Genomic DNA, 5,667 nt, shown 5'->3' on the forward strand with positions numbered 1-5,667 from the left:
TTCCCCATATGTAATTTGATTCCTTTCTCTTGTGGCTTTTGCAATGCTCTGCTCCTCCTGTATGCTAGGTGTTTTCATTATGATGTGCGTTAGTGTAGACCTGAGTGATCTTGTTCATTTGGTATCCTATATGATCCTTGTATTTGATTTCCCAATTCACTCTACATGTTTGGAAATTTTTCTAGTATTATTTCATTGAACAGATTTTTCATTACTGTAGTTTAGACCTACTGTAGTTTAGACCTACTGTAGTTTAGACCTCTATGCCTTCATCTATCTCAATAGTTGTTAAATTTGGTCTTTTCATATTATCTCACAATTCTTGAATCTTCTGCTCATGGTTTCTTACCATCTTCACTGGGGTCAACTTTATTTTTACAAGATTATATATTTTTCCTTCAAAGTCAGAGGTTCTGTCTTCCAAGTGATCTATTCTGTTGGATATGCTTCCTATTGAGTTCTTAATATGGTTTACTGTTTCCTTCATTTCAAGGATCTCTGTTTTTTTTTCAAAATCTCTATCTCCTTATTGAAGGAATCTTTTGCTTTCTGTATTTGCTTATGTAACTCTTTATCGAAATAATCATTTTCTGCCTGTATTTGCTCTCATATCATCCTTTAATGAACACAAAATTATGTACCTTCTCCCATTTATCCTGCTATTCTGACCATGAATTCTAATAATGTAGCATCTTTGTTTGGGGCACATTCTTTCTTGGTTTCTCATGTTGTTCATGCATCTTCCCTTCCAGCTCTAGTTTTTAAGATGTATAGGCATATAGGCTTATAGTGTTCCCAATGGGTTTCAACACATTTCTTTTTTAAAAAAATTATTTATTTTTTTAAATACATGACAACAGTGGAATACATTACAATTCTTATTACACACATAGAGCACAATTTTTCGTATCTTTGTATAGAAAGTATATTCATGCTAATTTATGCCATTATATATGTACCTATTTCTTTATGTAATAAAACTCTTAATACACATATATATCACAATTTTTCATATCTCTGGTTGTATATAATGTATGTTGGCACCAATTTGTGTCTTCATACATGTACATTGGATAATGGTGTCATCACATTCCACAATCACTGCTAATCCCCTGCCTCCTCCCCTCCCCTCCAACCCCTCTGACCTATGTACAATTCATCTATTCCTCCCATGCTCCCCCTCTCTACCCCACTATAGTTAGCCCCCTTATATCAGAGAAAACATTTAACATTTATTTTGGGGGTTTGCCTAACTTCACTTCTCCAATACCATCCACTTACGTGCAATTGCCATGATTTTATTATTGCTGAGTAAAATTGCATTGTGTATACCCCATATTTTTATCCATTCATCCACTGAAGGCCTCTGGGTTGGCTCCACAGTTTGCTATTCTGCATTGTGCTGCTATTAACATTGACATAGCTGTGACCCTGCAGTATGCTGTTTTCAAGTCCTTTGAGAATAGTCTGAGAAGAGGAATAGTGGGGTCAAATGATGTTTTCATTCCCAAATTTTGAAGTAATCTCTATATAGTTTTCCATGTTATTTGCACCAATTTGCAGTTCCACCAGCAGTGTATGAGTGTATCTTTTCCCCCACATCCTTGCCAACACTTATTGTTTGTCTTTATGGTAGCTGCCATTCTGACTGGAGTGAGATGATATCTTAGAGTGGTTGTGATTTGCATTTCTCTTATTGAAAGAGATGATGAAATTTAAAAAAAAAATTGTTGATTGATTCTACATCTTTCTCCGAAAAGTGTGTGTTCAGGTCCTTGGCCAATTTGTTGATTGGATGATTGGGGTTTTTTTGTGCTTAGCATTTTGAATTCTTTATATTACTAGATATTAGTTCTCTATCTGATGTGTGAGGGATAAAAATCTACTCCCAGGATGTAGGCTCTCTATTCACCTCAGATTTTTTTTTTTCTGAAAAGAAACTTTTTAGTTTGAATCCATCCCATTTTTAATTCTTGGTTTTAATTCTTGTGCTATAGGCATCTTATTAAGAAAGTTGGGGTGTTGTTTCCCGCCGGCGGGAGCTGTGGCTGTGGTTGAGAGAAGGGCTTGGAGCGGGCGTGGGCCAGCGCTGCAGCACGATGGCGGACCAGCTTTATCTGGAGAATATAGACGAGTTCGTCACGGACCAGAACAAGATAGTGACATACAAATGGCTGAGCTATACGCTAGGAGTTCATGTTAACCAGGCCAAACAGATGCTATATGATTATGTCGAAAGGAAATGGAGGGAAAATTTAGGAGCCCAACTGCATGTCACCTATTTAGTGTCTGGTAGTATCATTCAGAATGGACATTCCTGCCACAAGGTTGCAGTAGTGAGAGAAGATAAATTGGAAGCAGTGAAGTCCAAGCTAGCTGTGACTGCCAGCATCCATGTGTACAGCATCCAGAAAGCTATGCTAAAGGACAGTGGGCCTCTGTTCAATACTGACTATGACATCCTTAAAAGCAACTTGCAGAACTGCAGCAAGTTTAGTGCCATACAATGTGCAGCTGCGGTCCCTAGAGCTCCCACAGAATCCTCATCTTCTAGCAATTTTGAACAGTCAAATCTTCAGGCATCCAGTGAGACACAAGCCAGTAATGAGCTGACAACCAATGGTCATGGCCCACCTGCCTCCAAACAGGCTTCCCAGCAGCCCAAGGGAATTATGGGAATGTTTGCCTCCAAAGCTGCTTCTAAAAGCCAAGATACAAACAAGGAGACCAAAATAGAGACTAAAGAAGTAACAAATGCATCTTCAAAAGGCAGCAAAGTACGAGGAAAGGGGAATGTGATGAGCAATTTTTTTGGAAAAGCTGCTATGAATAAACTTAAAGTCAATTTGGATTCAGAACAAGCTGTGAAAGAAGAAAAAATAGTGGAGCAACCTCAAATGCCTGTCACTGAACCAAAACTGGCAACTCCTGCAGACCTGAAGAAATCCAGCAAAAAAGCAGAGCCTGTTAAGATGCAGCAGAAGGAAAAAAAATGGGGGAAGCAAGTAGATTTATGTGATGATGAAACAAAGGAAACTGAAATCATGAAGAAAAAGAGGTGAAGAATCAAACTTTCTCAGTCTGATAGCAGTGAAGATGAAGTCTTCCCAGATTCTCCTGGGCCTTATGAAGCTAAGTCACCGTCCCCACCTCCTCCTGTATCTCCACCTCCTGATCCCGTGCGGAAGTCTGAGCCTGAGCCTGAGCCTCCTTCTGTCAAGAGTTCAGGTGGAGAAAACAAAAGAAAACGAAAACGTGTACTGAAATCTAAAACATTTTTGGATGAGGAAGTCTGCATAGTAACTGAAAAAGTTTACGAGAGTGAATCTTGCACAGATAGTGAAGAAGAGCTTAAGACGAAGACATCCTGTGTCCAAAGACCTCCTGCCATGACTGTGAAAAAAGAGCCAAAAGAGGAACGAAAGGGCCCCAAAAAAGGGACTGCTGCTCTGGGCAAATCCAACCGACAAGTGTCCATTACTGGCTTCTTTCAGAGGAAATAACTGCTATTTCTGGCAGGTCAAAGACTTGGAGTGGTCAAGGGAGAAGACCAAGAAATATAAACGCTCTCACTTACTATGTAAGTTCATCTAGCTCCTCACCTCACCAGTATCAAAAGACTGTGCTTCTAACCTGTGAGGTTTATATTATTTCTGGTTTTTTAACCAAAAGAGTTATCTGGAAGCAGGAGGCAAAAGGATATTTAAAAAGCTGTTACCTTCTAATGACATTTTTAAAGCACAATCTTTGACCTGTCTAGGACAATTCACTTCAAAATTAATTTGACAGGTTTCATAATTACCCACTGTGCCCCACTCACCCTGTACCCTGATCCTCTTAGGGTTCAGGAATTGTTCCTTCCTGTTCCTCTGTGTTCCGTGAACTTGTGTGGATGTTTTTATCCCTGAATTCTACTGGATGTGTTTACTACTTCCTGTGTTCTCCTCTCCCCATTACCACATTTCTGTCCCCTTGCCTCATAAAGCTGTTTTCTGTAAATCTTAAATCTTGGTTGGACTAGAAGCTGAAACAAAAATAAAAAAAAAAAGTTGGGGGCGGCCTAGCCCCATGTGATGAAGATTATGGCCTACTTTTTCTTCTATTAGATGCAGAGCCTCTGATTTAAATCCTAGGTTCTTGATCCGCTTAGAGTTGAGTTTTGTGCATGGTGAGAGATAAGGTTTTAATGTCAGTTTTTTGAAAGTGGATTTCTAGTTTTCAAAGCAGCGTTTGTTGAAGAGGCTATCTGTTCTCCAATCCATGTTCTTGGCACCTTTGTCTAATGTAAGAAAATTGTAATTTTGTGAGTGAGTCTGTGTGTCCTCTATTCTGTACCATTGGTCTACTGGCCTGTTTTAGTGCCAATACCATGCTGTTTTTGTTACTATTGCTCTGTAGTATAGTTTAAGGTTTGGTATAGTCATACCACCTGCTTTGCTTCTCCTGCTTATAATTGCTTTAGCTATTCTGGGATTCTTATTTTTCCAGATGAATTTCATGATTGATTTTTCTATTTATATGAGAAATATCATTAGAATTTTAATCAGAATTGCATTAAATCAGTGTAGGGCTTTTGGTTGTATGGTCGTTTTGATAATATTAATTCTGCCTATGGAAGACTAAGGTAGATCTTTCTATTTTCTAAGGTCTTCTTTGATTTCTTTCTTGAGGGTTCTGTAGGTTTCATTGTATAGATCTTCACCTCTTTTGTTAAGTTGATTCCCAAGTATCTTATATTTTCTTTTTTTGGAGTTATTGAAAATGGGGTAGTTTTTCTTATTTTCTACTTGAGACTTTGTCAATGATATACAGAAATGCCTTTTTTTAAATGTGTGTTAATTTTATATCCTGCTGCTTTGATGAATTCATATTTTAGTTCTAGAAGTTTTCTGGTGGTGCTTTTGGGGTTTTCTAGGTATAGAATCGTATTCTCAGCAAATAGTACTAATTTAAGTTCTTTTCCTGTAGTTATTTTTTCAAATTTCTTTCATCTGTCTAATTGCTCTGGCCAGTGTTTCAAGAAATATGTTGAATAGAAATGGTGAGAGAAAGCACCCCTGTCTTGTAACAGTTTTTAGAGGGAATGCCTCTAGTTTTTCACCCTTTAGAATGATGTTGGCTTTAACCTTAATGTAGAGAGCCAGTATGATGTTGAGGTATGTTCCTGTTATCTCAAGTTTTTCCAATTTTTTGAACATGAAAGGGTGCTGTATTTTGTCAAATGGCTTTTCTGTGTCTCTTGAGATGATCATATGATTCTTATTTTTAAGTTTATTGATGTGATGAATTAACTATATTGATTTCTATATTTTGAACCAACCCTGTATTCCTAAACAAACCCCACTTGATCTTGGTGCATGACCTTTTTAATATGTTTTTGTATTTAATTTGCCAGAATTCTATTCAGAATTTTTGCATCTATGTTCATTCGAGATATTGGCCTGAAGTTTTCTTTCTTTTATTTGTCCCTACCTGGTTTTGGGATCAGGGTGATATTGGCCTCATAGAATGAGTTTTGAAGTGCTGCTTCTTTCTGTATTTTCTGAAATAAATTGAAGAATATTGGTATTTTTGAATTTCTTCTTTAAAGATCTTGTTTAGCAGTGTATCAATCTGGGCCTAGGCTTTTCTTGGTTTGTAAGCTTCTGATGAAATCTAGTATTTCAT

The 5,667-nt window shown here is 37.5% G+C and overlaps 1 pseudogene; it reads left to right on the plus strand.

Moving 5' to 3' along the window:
• Positions 1–2,027: 2,027 nt before the first annotated feature.
• On the plus strand, positions 2,028–3,777 carry LOC144371527 (DNA polymerase delta subunit 3 pseudogene; annotated as a pseudogene).
• Positions 3,778–5,667: the final 1,890 nt, after the last annotated feature.

Source organism: Ictidomys tridecemlineatus, chromosome 16 (assembly GCF_052094955.1).
Source record: "Ictidomys tridecemlineatus isolate mIctTri1 chromosome 16, mIctTri1.hap1, whole genome shotgun sequence".
Lineage (NCBI taxonomy): Eukaryota > Metazoa > Chordata > Mammalia > Rodentia > Sciuridae > Ictidomys > Ictidomys tridecemlineatus.